Genomic DNA, 17,130 nt, shown 5'->3' on the forward strand with positions numbered 1-17,130 from the left:
GCGCCGGCCGGCTTATGCAAATAAAGCCCGGGAAATTCAAATCCCGGGCTTCATTTGCATGTTCGGTATGCATACATTACCCCGCTAGTTCGAACTAGCGGGGTAGTGTAGACATACCCAGAGTTAGTCTGTAACAGGAAAAACTTAAAAAACAGCAAATACTCTAGTACCACCTTAAAGATTAACAACACATGTGGATGGGACCACAGTGAATAGGTACCACCTAAACTGTATTGTAGTCTAGACTGTCTGTACTGCTGCATTTCACTTCCTTTTACTTTTGATCACAATATATATTTTAAACTAATTTTAAAGCAATCATAAAATAGTAGCAACATATGGGCAAAAAAGTTCATACTCTGATAACAGTACAGTTTTGTGATATTTGGAATAGGAAGCTATAAGGATAATTGTAACTGCTGTATTCTGGAATTACACACATCCAGTTTGCTGAAACAGAAAGCAGTTGTTTTATTCTCTGGCCTAAATCAGGCAAATCCTGGAAATCTTACTAGAAACCTTACTCCTGGGATACTTATAGCCTATTTAATTGCCATACCAAGAAGTCTGGGATATGGACTGAGATTTTTTTGAGTTCTGCCTGTCACTATTTGGTGTTGGTCATGGTGCTGCCAAATGTTTTAGTCCATGCAACAAAAAACACACACACAACAAAAAACTTGCAGACATTTAGCACAATTGTATGCAAAACATGACCTTCTTTGGTTAAAATTGTGTGTCTTAATCATTTTTCCTTTTTAAAAGTACAGATTTTTATATTTCATTTACAGTCTTTAAAAATGTGTTCTTGTAGGAGTTTTCATTAACATGGTGAAGTGGGAAAGATTTCTTGAAAAAAGGAGACAAATGAAGACTTGTAGCTAATTTGAATAGCAACATGAATAGCAGCCAAGCGTGGATTGGACAGTGTGTGAATGAGGCTATGTCTTCATTGTTCATTTTTTGTGGAAGAGGAAATGCAAATGAAGCACTCATTTGCAAATCTCATGCTTTCATTTGCATACTCTCTTCCAATCCTTTTTTGCAAAAGAGGTTTTATGTGAAAAAAAAAAAAAACCCGCAGTCTAGATTAGGCCATTTTTCAGAAAAAAAACCCTTTTGCGCAAGATCCCTTATTCCTCAAAAAAAAATGAGGTTTACAGGATCTTGCACAAAAGGGTTTTTTTCTGAAAAATGGCCCTGTCTACACTGCGTTTCCTCTTCTGCAAAAAACAAAACAAAACAGTGTAGATATAGCCTAAGTGCACAATTCTTATCTTTGCCATATATTTCAAATTAGATGAGTGCTGTGACACTGATGAATTTATCAGAATCTACACAAGTGAGAATGACCGATTAATAAAGACAAAGTGAGCACTGATGGGGTGCTATATGTTGTGAATGAACTGACCTGTGGCAAACACAAATAAACATACCCCTACACTATGAAAGTTGAAAAAAACCTCACATCCATTTTTCCCAAAATTGTGTTAAGGCTGCAATTTTTCACATTGTTGAAACAATTGTTATTGACTCCCCTAGTGTGTTCCAGCATCCTACTTTAGGCACCAGCCTCCTTATTCAAAGGGTGGTAAGAGTCAGGCACATAAAGACATACCTGCATTTGAGCTTGGATGTATGATTCCAGCTTGCATAGACATATCTGCCCTAGCTGTGTTCAAGCTAGCAAGACATAGGCACTAGGTCAGCTTAGCTTCCTAGCCCTCTGCTTGTCAGCAACCCACTTAAGGGTAAACCCAAGCAACCACTAGTGCTTCTGCAGCGCACTGCTATTTTTAAGTGAAAGGTTTGGAAACATTAGTGTGGGCATATCCACATCAGCTGTGCATAACACCTCCCAGCTCAAGAGTAGATAGGATCACATGACTGGGAGGGACTTTGAGAGATCATGAATTCTAATCTCCTGCACTCAATGACAGGGCCATCCCTGACAGGTGTGTGTCTAACCTGCTCTTAAAAATCTCTGTGGGAGATACCATAGCACCCCTAGGCAATTTATTCCAGTGCTTAACCACCCTGACAATTAGGAAGTTTTCCTAATGTGTAAACTAAAATTCCCTAGCTGCAATTTAAGCCCATTGCTCCTCGTCCTGTCATCAGAGGTTAAAGAAAATAATTTTTCTCCCCTCCTCCTCGTGACTGCATTTTAGGTACTTGAAAGCTAATATCATGTCCCCTCTCAGTCTTCTGTTTTCTAGACTAAACAAGCCCAATTCTTTCAGTCTTCCCTTAAAGAGCATGTTTTCTAGAACTGGAATAATGTTCTTTCCCTGGACTTTTTCTAATTTGCCCACAAGTTTCCTGAATTGTGATGCCTGGAACTGGACACAGTGCTCCTAATCAGCACAGAGTAGAACAGAATTACTTCTCATGTCCTGCTTACATTGCTCCAGCTGATACATCTCAAAATGATCTTTGCCTTTTTTTTAAACAACAGTATTATATTGTTGACTCTTATTTAACTGGTGGTCCACTATGTCTCTCAGATTCCTTTCTGCAATACTCCTTCCTAGGCAGTCATTTCCCATTTCGTATGTGAGCAACTAATTGTTCCTTCCTAAGCAGAATGCTTTACATTTATCCCTATTGAATTTCATTCTATTTACTGCAGACTGTTCTCCAGTTTGTCTAGACCATTTTGGATTACAATCCTATCCTCCATAGTACTTGCAGTCCCCTCCCAATTTGGTATCATCCACAAACTTTATGTGTATTCTCCATGTAATTTTCTAAATCACTAATGAAAATATTCACCTGAATCAGACCCAGCACTGATTCCTACAGAACCCCACTTGTTATGCCCTTCCAGCATAACTGTGAACCATTGATCACTACTCTTTGGGAACAGTTACCCAATCAGCTATGCATCCACATTAATGTAGCTCAGTCTAGGTTGTATTTCCCTAGTTTGTTAATGAAAAGATCATGCAAGACTATATGAAAAGTATTACTAAAGTCCAGATATACCACATCTACCACTTCCCCCATCCACAATGGTTGTTACCCCATCAAAGAAAGATATAAAGTTAGTTTAATTTGTTTCTTGACATACCCATGTTGACTATTACTTATCACTTTATTATCTTCTAGATGTTTGCAAATTGATATCTTGTTTATTTGCTCCATTATCTTTCCTGGTACAGAAGTTAAATTGACTAATCTGTAGTTCCCTGGTTTATTCTTATTTCTGTTTTTATAGATGAGCACTACAATTGCCCTTTTCCAGTCTTCTGGGATCTCTCATTTTCCATGACGTTTCAAAGATAATAGCTATGACTCCAATAGCTTCCCAGGCAATTCCTTGAGTATTCTATGATGCAATTCATCAGGCCCTGGTGTCGTGAAGACATCTAACTTGTTTAAGTAATTTTAACTTGTTCTTTCTCTAATATTACTCACTTTAGTTTGGCATTTTCTATTTGCTGGCAATGGAGTAGGATAATAGTGTTTATTGTAAAATGTAATTGAACTCTGAGTGATCTCAAATTTTTCTTGCTGATCCCTGGAAGTCTGAAATGCTTTTCAAACAAATCCTTCTGCTTAAACACTGTATATTACGTTCTCCGGGGAAAATCAATCAAACACAAGTATCCCAAGTGTGATGCACTTGCACTCTAAGTGCTCTACAATTTTCTGTAGGTGGCAGCATAAATGCACAACCAACCCCAACCATTTTCTAGTTCCTTCTCACGACCTGTGTATATGTGAGACAGAGCACCTGCAGTGTCTTTACACAGTTTGTAGATGTTTTTTCTCTAATTAACCATGATTTAATAGTTATATTTATTACTGTAATCAGATTTTCTCTTCGGTATCTACCTTGCATCCAGAGTGGAAAAAACAATCCTGGGCTCAGCCTACCTTGTACCTGTGAGATTCAAAGCACGGAGTGACTCTCTGGTAACTGACCAACTGGAGGCAACATTGCTGGCCTCTACGGGTCTGTCTGCACTGCAACACTATTCTGAAATACCTTAGTCCTTGTGTATCCTTGTGTGGGTGGTTTCAAGGATCCCACTCCTCACTGTGCCAACTGAAACCACTCATGTTCACTGGTTCAAAGTCACTCTATTGTTCTGATATTGTCACTCAGCTCCCCTGCCAATGACTGTAATATGACATGTTTTCACATAGCCCCAGAGTTGGTCCAGGAACTTACGTATTCTCATGTTCTGCCAATCCTGGTGTTTATAGATGACACTGAGGATTTTTATAATTTGGTTCCAAATCCAATATTAAGATATGTATTTTTCATTTTAGAATTTGATTTCTTGTTTTCTGACTTTAGTTTGTTCATAGAAAGTGTACAATGAAATACTGCCTCACGGTTTTATTTTTTATATCTGTATTATTGGAAAATATTGTAGGGAATAATTCCAGACACCCTGGATGTGGTGAAAACAAGTAGAGGATTTATTGTACACCAGCTGGTGGAATGTCCCTCTGGGTATGTCTACACTACCACCCTAGTTCGAACTAGGGTGGTTAATGTAGGCAACCGGAGTTGCAAATGAAGCCCGGGATTTGAATTTCCCGGGCTTCATTTGCATGTTGCCGGGCGCCGCCATTTTTAAATGTCCGCTAGTTCGGACTCCATGCCCGCGGCTACACGTGGCACAAACTAGGTAGTTCAGATTAGGATTCCTATTCCGAACTACCGGTACACCTCATTCCACCGTATCTCTGCCCATTGCCAATTAAACATGTTATTAATAATACAGGTAATTATTCCTAACAAGCTAAAGGAGCCAACATAAACAAAGACATGTTATTGGCAACTTTGTCTGCTGGAAATACAAGGCATCTACTGTGGGGGTGATATTGCCTTGAGTTGGCGCGGCCCTTGGGATCCTGCCTTATTTTCTAGGAATAAAGCAGACAGTGAAAAAAACCCTCACATGGATTCTTTAGGCACCAGTGAGGGCCTTATTGAAATGAGGCCCTTTTTGAATGTGGTTGCTAGGGTGACCAGGGTCATGGTAGCTACTGGGTCTGTAACTTCCCTGGCCTCAGATTTAGGATTTGAGTTCTCAGTTCTCAGCAAGATACCATGGACTGCCTCAATTTGCCCCTACACCTCTTATTTTTGGTAATGGCACCATAACTTTTTTCTCACTTCCAGAACACATAAAAAGTTCAACAATAGACTGCAAACCCAAATATTTGCATGCAGTAGAGGGTACTCATATTGTTAGATGGGACACTGCCCTATGGACAGAGCCACCTGTTTTCTTTAAATATACAAATATTTATTCTATGACACTATATTTCAACAAGGTACAGAGCCTATTGGCAGATTCAGGGCTCTGCCAGGGTCAGCTGGGGTCATATATTCACTGCTGTGGTCTACAGTAGGTACCTTTCTAATGTGTCTTTGAGAATTTATCCCAATATATGTCTTTCAGATCTAGGTTCAAAGCTCTTTTGCAGTTGGTGGGAGCCTGTACTAAAAATCAGTCATAGAAAGCATGATCTATGAGCAGATGGAGAAATTCTGAATTGTAGGAAAAAGTCTCATTATCTTGGTGCAATCTCTCCTCCCCTCACATTCATTTATTTAAAAGAATGAACAGAAAATATACAAAGAGTTGCAAACAGTAGATTAATGCCACATTAAGCTTTTAATTGTACAAGTCTCAGGAAACACTTTGTCACTGCTACGGCACAGCAGCTCCCACCTTTTGCATTGAAAGTCCATGCCTGCACGTCCCCTAGTTTTTGATTTTGCCCCACATGCATTCAGAAGGCCAAGGCAGCAGTAGCACAACAACAGGGACATGTGGACCAAAAAGACTGTCAGCACCATTCCCCTACACTTCCAGTTTCATTAAATCCCCCTGCTTTGACTGGGAAACTGACTCTTTCGAAGGGTATTGCTGACCAGTGGAAATATTTTTACAATTGCTAGTAATTGTGGGAGCTGTGTTTTATGAGACGGGAGGGAGGAGATGGTTGTTCCATCTTCCAGTAATCTGTATGGTTCATACATATACCCTCTGATGTTAAATAACATTGCAAGTGTCAAGCACTCAAAATTAAGGTTGCTATGCAATCTGAATTAATCTTTGTTGTGTGCATGAATTAGTTACATAGTTAGTCTTTTAGTTATATTATATGAATTCCTATGCTGTCACAATGCCTTATTTCCCACTTTCATCCTACTTTGTATTTATAAGCCCCTTAGCCTCACTCTGCCAACCCTGCTCTTCCCCACTTTCTGGCTGCCAAAAACCCCTTCCCTCCTTACTTCTATTCTGTATCTACTCTCTCCCATTAAACACTGCTGCTCAATCCTCTTTATTCAGATCAGGCTGATTTTGACTTCTCCTTCCGTCCACCAGACAGTATATGAGACATAGTTTCTTTCCTCTTAGTTTTAATATATGCTACACTGACCTCTGACATCAGGACAGAGTTGTAAAACTCCTGCCCCCTAGCATGGAGATAGCCCAGAGAAGACAGAATCTTTGGTGATTAGTTGTCTGACTCAAACAAGTCTCCACTGAGTATGTTTGATTTTTTGAAGTATTATTAGGTTGTCATGGAGCCCCTCATTAAATCAATCAATCAATCAATCTCTCGCTCTCTCTCTCTCTCTGTGCAACTAGACCAGAGAGGAAACTAGAAAGTGCAATATTGGGAATAACTTACATTACTATGGGTGGATTCTAAGGGATCATATATGTCTTTCCTTCATTCTAGCCTAGGAAAATGAACTTAAAATGTTTGCAAATAAACTGCCCTCCTTCCTATCCCCAAATCAAATACATTTCCCACAGAGACAAAAGGGCATGGAGAATCAGGTAGAGTTTGATAACTTAAAGTAAGTAAATGTGATGAGTATTATTAGACTTTAACTGTTGCTAGAAAGTTTCTCCGAAATGAGATTTACCGGAATAAGCTCTTCCTCACTCTTTAATCAAAGTCCTGTGTGTCCTGTGAGTTCAATGTCTGATAAATAGCAAGCCTTGCACAATATCACAGGCAAATGTGATCTCAGCCCTGGGCTTCAATAGAGATTTCTGCCAGTTAATATGAAGTAAGTGACTAAAAAATAAAGTGTAATGTAAACATGGCCCAAATGTTGCTCCAAGCTCCTGGTTTGCTCAATAGATCAACCTGCATTCCATTTCCAGCACAGAGATAACCTTGGTGTTCTATTCATGGTTCCTGCCAGCCCAGTAGCCTCCTTTTGGTGCTGCCTTTGAAGAGGGAAGAGCACTGGTACTCACTGGTGGTCTCACCTTCAGAGAGGGGGTGACCTAGCAAATGGCTAATCAAAACTTGTGGCCTGCGCAAAACAAGGGGTGGGTCATAGAGTTGGGAAATGATGTGCAGGGAAACCTCTGTTTAAGGAGAGCACTGAGAAACAAACATGCAACTTGTACTGTATTCACGATGGACTTTACATCTGTTATCTGATGTTGCAAGAGAAGAGGTGGGGAGTGTAACAAGAGGGAGTAGAAAAGAAGGGCAGTCTTCATTTTTGGAGGACAGGATCGAGAAAACTCTGACAGGCATTACCAGTGCTGGGTGTATTTTATCCACCATAAACATGACTTTGCTGAGATGTATCGTCACTCAGATACTGTGGGCATTCTATGCTATGGGAGAAGGTAAGATACAAAATAAATTAAAGAACCCTCAGTCCCATTTTACTACATTAAAATAGTGATTTATGGAATATAGTTAATAGAGGTGTTAGTGGTAAAAGGAGGAGAGTGAATGAGAACACTGAGAGATGAGGATTAGTTATGAAGCCTTACTTATGTGTTGTTCTACAGACTATTCACATGTATCTACTGTCTAATAAAACACGGTTAAGTGAATACCCCAAAATAGTCCAGAATGATTCACAATGTAAAAGTATGTTCCTAGTTCTTTTTGTATGTCATTACAGTAATCTTGGTCACTGGTGAAGTTTATTAAGGCACTCAAATATCTGTTTCTCCAGAATCAGAGGGGTAGCTGTGTTAGTCTGAATCTGCAAAAGTGGTGAGGAGTCCTGTGGATTCTTATAGACTAACCAAAGTGTTGGAGCATAAGCTTTCATGGGCAAAGACCCACTTCGTCAGATGCATTCGGTTCGTCTATGAAGTGCCACTGGACTCCTTGCCGCTGTTTCTCCAGAGTTATTTTTTGTCACACTAAGGCTGTGTCCAGACTCAGGGGTTTTTTCGGGAAAAGTAGCCTTTTTCCGAAAAAACTTCACCTGCGTCTAGACTGCAGCCGCGTTCTTTCGAAATTAAATCGAAAGAACGTGGCTTTTCTTTAGACGGCGGTAAACCTCATTTCACGAGGAAGAACGCCTTCTTTCGAAAGTGCTTCTTTCGAAAGAAGGCGTTCTTGAATGTAAATAGGGCTTCTTCGAAAGAGAGCATCCAGACTCACTGGGTGCTTTCTTTCGAAAAAGCGGCTTGCTCTTTCGAAAGTTCCGCGTGCAGTCTAGACGCTCTCTTTCGAAAGAGGCTCTTTCGAAAGTATCTTTCGAAAGAGCCTCTTTCGAAAGAGGCTTGCAGTCTAGACATAGCCTAAATGAATTATGAATTCAACAGAATTCATGTTTGTTTAGCAATTGTTTTATTTTCATCCCACTACAAGTGTAATGTTATCCTGATTGTAGAAATTATGGTATATAGGCCTGATACAAGGATACTATGGGAACCGATATTTTCGAAATACCTATAAATGGTGCATTGAGCTCTATAGAGAAGGGTACATTTATTCTTTGACATTAGACTTTGTGTCCTTTCCTATGACATCATACAACGCACTAGCCCAGAGGGGATGACTTTCTGGGAGACTGGGTTGTAAGCAGTTAATATTTTTGGTAAACTGAGGGGACCATTTGAACCATAACTTTTAATACTGCACAGGCTATTTTTGCTCAAATAATTCATGGTAACTAAATAATTCAGTAGTTCAACAACTTACCTTCTGGAAGATATGCAATTTTTCACACATGAACATCTAGATATCTGGATTCCATGTACACTAAAATCTGCATAGAATATGGGATGAGGTGCCCACACCCACAACTGATGCTGTGATCAGTTGTTTATAATTTCACTGTCTCAACTAATTGTTTGTATGGTAGCAGACATTAATTCCTCAGTAAGAATCAAGAGTTATGTAGAGCTTGATGTCATATCTCAATAAACAAAAACGATACAGCTCATAAAGAAAGTGAGCAGAGTGCTACTTAGCTTACGACAATCACTTTCTCATCCATGTGGGCTGTACATGTGGCAAAAAGTTGTCATAATAGCAGGCCTTACTCAAATCTTCTCTCTAGTACAATTTCTCATCCAAGCTGTTAATTGTGTCCCTTTGATAATCCTCTGAAACTGAAGTTTTAGCTCTTTTGTCTTGGCTGCAGTTCATCATGGTTAACAAGTTCCCAGTGGACTAAAACTTTCCCGTTTTCTGTTTCCTCAGAAACTGTCTGATCTACAATAATTAGGATGCAAGTCAGCTCCTCAAATTGCTTTGCCATTACAGAATTACGTAAAATCACATATTATGCAGGAAATGAATTTCAATGGAGGTAGTATATTTCTAAATAAAGTCATTACATAATTCAAAATAAATTAGTAACAGCAAGAATAAAGAAATGTTACGACACACTGACATACGTATTCCTCGTTAGAAGAAAATCATTTACTTCTGTAAGAATATTTCTGAATAAAATAATAAAATAATTACATTAAATATTAATGACAAAGGAATAAAGTAGATGTACTTAAATTTGTGAGAGAGAATTATGCATATTTAGAAAAAATATTACATAGTTCTAGAAAAAGGTGATTAAGCTATTCCACAAAGTTCACAAAGGATTATTTTTTGACTATTTAGAAGTGCACTAACTCATGCAATGTATATTTTCTTCTAAAACTGTATAATTCTCTCTATATAGTAACAATTCTCCTTGATATGTCTATCGTTAACACTTTGTATATTTTGCTAATTACTATTTAAAAATGTACCAAATACCTAAAATATTTTTCTCTAAAAAGAAGACAAATGCATGGAGTTCATATTCAAAACTTCTGCCATTAAGACATGGTTCTGTTATTTAATCACTTTATTTAAAATACAGTAAATGCATAACAGAACATTATCCTCCAAAAATGTGTGATTTTTTAAATATATTTATTAAGAGTCATCCTTTTTTCCTCTGACATTAAGGCTTTATATTAAGTGCATGTAAAGGAGGTAGAGGCACCAGCCAAATTATGATGAGAAAAGAAATAGAATTTTTATTACTCATATTCATTTTTAGTCTTAGCATTGAGTCCAACTCTCTGCAAATAGCAGGACCAATCCCAACTACTGTAAATCCTCCCAAATGAGGCTTTGTCAAGCTAGGACTTAAAAACCTCTAGGGGTGGAAATTCCACCACCTCCGTAGGTAACCCATTTCAGTGCCTAACCACTCTCCTAGTGAAACAGTTTTTCCTAATGTCTAACCTAGACCCCCTCCCCCATTGTAACTTAATACCATTGCTCCTTTTCTGTCATCTGTCACCACTGAGAACAGCCTCTCTCCATCCACTTTGGAAGCCCCCTTCAGGAAGTTGAAGGCTGCTATCAAATCCCGCCCCCCATTCTTCTCTTCTGACTAAATAAGCCCAAATCCTTCAGACTCTTCTTGTAGGACATGTGCTCCATCTCCCTCCCCAATGCATCCGCATCTCTTCTGTAATGAGGTCCCAGAATTGGACGCCGATCCATTCAGTGGCTTAGATGGGATCCGGACTGCAACACATAGCACTGCTGACCTCCATGTCCTCAGCCAACACTAGGTTGTCTCCCTCTGGACTATTTTCTGGATTCTTCTGGGATTCTACCTGGCTCCAGGGCTGGTTGTCAGGCTCTGTGGGGGCTGAAGGAGCTATCAGGCTGTCCATAGGTTCTGGGGGTGGCTCAGGCAGCAGTCCAGGATGCCCAGCCCATTGTTCCTGGCTCAATCTGGGTCCTGGGGGTATAAGATAGGCCTTAGGTGTCACCATGAGTTTCTGCAGCCTCCTGTAGTCATTGGGCTCCAGCAGTGGTCACGGCAGCCTGGAACAGTTCTCAGGGCACGGCAGTGGCCCCGGTGGCCCAACCCAGTCATCCTGCTGAGGATGGCGGGGCGAGGTTCTCTGTCACCGCTGTAGCTTTGACTGAGCCTCCTCTCTGCTTGGTTGCTGAGCTCCAGCTGAGCTCAGAGCTCCCTCTCTTATACTTCCGGTACATCCCTTCTGCTTCCTGTGGGCAGGGCTTGGGTGCTCTGGCACTGCCAACCAAGGGGTATTTGGGCAACTTCCTCTTCCAGGTCATCAAGAGGCCACGCTCCATCACTACAGACTTATAAATGCCTGATACGGAAATTTGCTTTGTTTATGTTTCTCCAGCACTGAAGTTGCAAGCATGAATCGGCACCAGAGACAAAAGCTGCATTGTCTATTTTTCCTCTCTCTTTTTGTTGTATTTTGTCTTGAAGCAGGATCAAAATTTAACAGTAGCAACTCCAACCTATCTGAACTAACTTCTCTTTTCTCCATAAAGAAGAATTGCCACCATCTTTAATACTGTCTAAAAATGGAAATAGGGGTATTCTTATAAAACTTCGCTACTGAAAAAGGGGTAGGACGCAAGCAATGTTGTTTAAAATAAAAAGCCTTATTTTGTTCTTTACATTTTAAATGCTTTACTTGGATTTTCTTCTTTTCACATCTTTAAATGTTAACATGACTTAAATGATTTGTTTGCCATGGGCTCTCTTATTTCATCCAGTCAAACACACCGGGGATGCAGTGCGGAAGAGATTAGACAAATCCAGTACGGTCACTTTTAGGTCACTGGGAGACTTCATTTTTTGGATAATGTTTTTCCACAGTAGTCAGAATGATGCTTAAAACAACAGCTGCTCCATTCTGAAACCCAAAATAAAATAAACTACCTCAAGCAAATATTCACATCACTAAAGATGGCAGAAGAGCTGTAGACTTTTAGTCCATAGGAATTTTTCTGGGTCAATTTTATGAAGATGAAGTTCATAAATGACATAGCTACAGAGTGGACCTCCCTGGTCCAGCACCCTTGGGATCTGATTGGTCCCAGATGAGGGATTTTGCTGGACCAAGAAAGGTCATTTCTGGGGCCCTCCTGCCAGCCATAGCTCCGTTGCCAGTTTCCCAGCTGGTTTCTCCCTGCTGCTGGCCCCTTAGCTCAGGGTTCTCAGCCCTCCATGATAGCTCCACCATTTCAAACACAGCACCACTTCCAGGCTCCCAGCTGCACAGTGGGTGGCAGACCTGCTAGGGTTTCAGCCTCACTGAGCAGCCCTGTGTTGGGATGTTGCTGGACCAGAGACGTTCAACCTGTAGTTAAGCTAGTAAACAAGTTAGGGTACATCTACACTGCAGCATAATTTCTAAAGAAGCTATTTCAGAAAAATAACTCCCAAAATAGCTATTTAGAAATAGGGTTTATTCCTCATGAAGGCTATGTCTAGACTGCAAGCCTCTTTCGAAAGAGAGCGTCTAGACTGCATGCGGAACTTTCGAAAAAGCAAGCCGCTTTTTTTGAAAGAAAGCACCCAGTGAGTCTGGATGCTCTCTTTCTAAAAAGCCTGTTTGCTTTCAAGAATGCCTTCTTTCGAAAGAGCACTTTCGAAAGAAGGCGTTCTTCCTCGTGGAATTAGGTTTACCACCGTCGAAAGAAAAACCGCATTCTTTCAATTTAATTTCGAAAGAACGCGGCTGCAGTCTAGACGTAGGTGAAGTTTTTTCGAAAAAAGGCTACTTTTTTCAAAAAAAACCCTGAGTCTGGACACAGCCGAAATGAGGATTTATTAGTCTGGAATGAGAACCCCTTTATTTTGAAATTATTTTGAAATAATGGGCTTATATAGTTGTTTACTTTGTTATTTCAAAATAACACTAGAATGTAGACTTGCCCTAAGATTCAAATAATCTTAACTGAAGGGGAGATTTACAGCATAATGGCCTATTTTCCAGTTGTAAACTTGTTTGCCTGTTTCTGTTTAGAAATTAGATGTGATCCTCCAACAGTGACTAATGGAACCTACCACCATCAAAGGATTAGATAAAGCACCTGTGAAAATAAGATGTAGAGTAGCATTTTACTATACATAAACACTATGATTTGTTTGACAAAATGTTCTAGATTCAACTTTCAACAGGGAAGATTTGTAACTGTGTGTTTTATCCATCCAAATGGTAGAATGTCAAGAATAAGACTGGTGCAAAACAAATGCAAAAACAAAAACCTATGGGTCACATCTGGATTCTGAGTCAGTCAATGAGGGTACATCTATATATAAGGACTAAAGTCAAATTAAGCTACTCAACCTCAGCTATGTTACTTATGTAATTTAAGTTGAAATAGTTTAATTCGGTTTTGGCTCTAAGAAGCAGAAAGGCAAAAGAACAACACTCTTCCTTCAACTTCCTTGACTCCTTGTGAAATGAGGGTTACAGGAATTGGAATAAGAAGTCTTCCAGATCACCATTATTTCAAAATAATGGTTTGCTGTGTAGACCTGCTCTTTGTTATTTTGGAATAACATTGCTGTATAGACATAGCCATAGGGTATGTATACACTTGATCCCTCTCTCTCTCGAGAGGAATACAAATGTAGACATCCAAAATTGCAAATGCAGTGGGGATTTAAATACCCCACGCTTCATTAGCGTAATCGTGGACTGTCACTTTCCTTCAATAGCGCTATTTTGAGACCTCAAACTTGGTCCCCACCGGGTTATTTTGAGAGAAAACTCCACTCTCAAAATAACCCTTACGCCTCATTATTGGACAACCTATAAAGAAGTGATGAAATTTATTTTGCATGTTGATATGATTAGAGACCTGAAAATCCAGAAGTCAAAGATATATGCACAAAGAATAACTGGATGCCTCTTCAAGATGTGTCGATAAAAGTAAACAATATTTATCTTCTATTGAAGGGCTGGTCAAAAAAATGTACATATGCCTAATATAAATACAAAAATACCAGTTCTATCAGGTGACTTGACATGCCAATGCCGTGACTCACCTGAGTAACCATGTGACTATATTTTTGTGACCCTCAAACTTCTTCACCGAGCTGTTTCCTGCTATCTGCCGCCTCCCATTTGCTGTGTCATTTCCAAAAGTTAGATTGTGAACTCCCTAGGATGTGTACCAGGTATGTCTTTGTCTTCTGTGACAAGATGAGCATGTTTTTGGGGTGTAAGAAAATAATATCCTGGAGGTGAGCAAGTACATGCATAGAGGAAATTCCAAAATGTGAGTGTCTCTCATGGATAATATCCTGTTGGTTACATCCTGTCATTCAAACTGAGGGGATCCAGTATGTGTGTTGTATTGATCACAACTGTGGAAATACTTCAGTGGGAAAGGCTGTCTCTGAAGAAGGCAGATTAAGTGATAATGTCTGGGTGATATTTCATCACTGTCTTTCCATTAATACGCCCCTTATGATTTGTCAGGTGCATAAACTATGAAGCTGCTTCCCATTATTAGCACACAATAAAAAGGCAGAAGTTTTCTCACAAAGTAAGAGCCATCAGTGTTGGAACCAAAATAACCATTTCCAGTCCAACCATTCTTGAGATTGAGTTTGGCAAGTCAGTATGAGAAATCATCTGACACACAAGAAACACTGGCATGCACGCTGATGATTATCTTTCTTATCTTCTTCTCCCACTTTCAAAAGTCTGAAGTAATGTGTTGTTAAAAAACATTTAAAATAGCGATGTTCCATTTCATTTCAGATGTACCTCCCCAAGTGCATTAGTGAGTAAAGCACCAGAGCACAAAATCTTAAGAACTTTCTGGGGATTATTCTTGCTTTTGGTTTCTTAGTTAGCTTCCTCTGGTTTTAAGGATCTATAACACTGGGGTATTTCACAGCAGAATAGTCTACAAAATTGGCACAATAAATAAACAAACCTTCCTTTGGATGAGCGCTTTTTTATTAAGTGGGATCCCATATTTCTAGTCCTGTGCACATTTCTACAGAGTGTGGATTCCCTGCTTCTCATTGCTCATTTGGCAATCAGTAAGGAGATGTGTATGGCTTGTGTAGTGTTCATGAATGTCATGATTTGAAAAGTCTCTGTGGGTAGCCATGTTATTCTGTATCAATGAGGAGTCCTGTGGTACCTTAAAGACCAACAGATTTATCTGGCAAAGATGCTTCTGACAAAGTCGTTTTTACCCACAAAAGCTTATGCCCAACAAATCTGTTACCTTTTAAGATGCCATAGGACTCCTCATGATTTGAAAATAAAGGCAGGGAGCATGCCAGTGGCACAGCATGGATTACTATGGCTTGTAAACAAGAAGATCTTCAAATAGGATAAAAAGGATTCAGTGTTACGGTCCACATTATTCAATGGAGTGACAATTTTAATGTTGCATGCTGCTTTCTCCCTTTAGCTCTTTCATACATGTACAGCCCCATGGCACAACACAGCAGAAAACAGTTGGCTGATTAGAATATCCTCTACCACCCAGGTCTGAAGAGGTTGGTAGGGAAAAGACAGCATGGATGTCTTGGCCCTTCAGGGTGCTGAAATGACCCTTTGGGCCTCAGATAACCACCAAAAGAAAGCCTGAAGAAGGTAGAGTAACCTCAAGACCTGAAGGCCCAAAGGGGGGTTTAAAGTCACCTTTGTTTGATCTCTTGCTCTGATTCCATGCTGAGCACAGCTGGACCAGTCTATAGAATCTGTACTCTGGCTTCCCTAGAATGAAGCAGAACCCACCCCTTAGAGATACTCAGGTGAGCAAGACTACAACCCAACTGTCATAGCCATAGTACAGTAATTCCTCATGTAACACTATAGATATGTTTCAGAAAATGATCGTATTAAGTGAAAACATGTTATGAGGGGGTCAATTTTCTCATTGAATATAATAGAAAGGTGGGGGTTGCATTTCAAGCGGGGGTGTCTGTTGGGAACAGGACATAAGGATGTGGAAGAAAGGGAACTGGGTTACAGCAGGGAAGGGAGGTGTTTGGCTCTGGGGAAGGGAAGGGGAGGAGAGGGAAGGGGGGTTGGGTTGGGAGTAAGCCCCTGTGATGGGTCTGCCGGGACCCGCACTGCGTCTGGCGAGGGGGGGTTGCCAGGGAACTGCCCAGTGAGCAGCGAACCCTCTGCCACTTTGCAAGGAGGCAGGGTAAGCCCCAAGCAGCCACCGACAATGGGCCGGCTGGGGAAATCGTGTTATTCCGAGGATGACGTGTAATTCAAAAAACGTTCCCTAAAAAAAAATTGTGCTATCGTAAAAATGTGTTAAGCGGGTACGTGTTAAATGAGGAATTACTGTAAAACTATATAGTACACCAACGAAAGAAGGAAATTTATCACAGTCTCAAGTGGTAGGGTAATGGTCGAATCCAAGGAAGACAAACATTTGTGCTAGATATTAGGGAGATATTTTGAATTTTAAGAGCATAAGAGGTCACTCTGAAGGGAAAGATTTGAGTCATTATCATCACTGTAGAACTATTCAAGGACAAACACTAGTAGGAATGATGTAAGAAGCAAGGATGCAAAATGCAGATATATACTGTGACAGACCCAGACCAGCAGTTTGCCACTCAGTGGTGGAAGGAAGACATGCTGGGGCTTGGGTGAACAGCTTTCTCTTTCCTGAATTAAAAAGCCAAGCCTAAGACCAGCGTAATCAGTAAGGCACATTGGGGTCAATTAGAACTTGCTAGAAGCCACAAGCTGATTAGACACTGGCAGCTAATTAAGGCCTGTGATGCTGCTATAAGAGGGTATGTCTACACTACAGCACTAATTCGAACTAACTTAATTCGAATTAGTTAATTCGAACTAAGCTAATTCAAACTAACACATCCAGACTAAAAAACTAGTTCGAATTAGCGTTTTGCTAATTCGAACTAGCTTGTCCACACAGAGTGGACCCTGAACCAGGGTTAAGGATGGCCGGAAGCAGTGCCAGCAGGGCATCAGATGAGGACTTAGAGCGTGGAGCTGCTGTTTCAGGCTAGCCGAGGGCTGTGCTTAAAGGGACCCGACCCCCACCCCTGACAGACAGTTCTCAGGGGTGCCCCGCTTGCAA

General features: G+C 40.3%; 1 protein-coding gene across 8 annotated transcripts in view; it reads left to right on the top strand.

Moving 5' to 3' along the window:
* LOC102456492 (coagulation factor XIII B chain-like) overlaps positions 1-17,130 on the top strand; it is a 60,729-nt gene that overhangs the window by 27,129 nt on the left and 16,470 nt on the right. For all 8 annotated transcript variants that reach the window (XM_075936715.1, XM_075936719.1, XM_075936716.1 and 5 more), the window contains one exon: positions 3,221-7,637. The gene's annotated coding sequence lies outside the window, so the exon portion shown is untranslated. The remainder of the gene's footprint in view (positions 1-3,220; positions 7,638-17,130) is intronic.

This window comes from Pelodiscus sinensis, chromosome 9, assembly GCF_049634645.1.
Source record: "Pelodiscus sinensis isolate JC-2024 chromosome 9, ASM4963464v1, whole genome shotgun sequence".
Classification (NCBI taxonomy): domain Eukaryota; kingdom Metazoa; phylum Chordata; order Testudines; family Trionychidae; genus Pelodiscus; species Pelodiscus sinensis.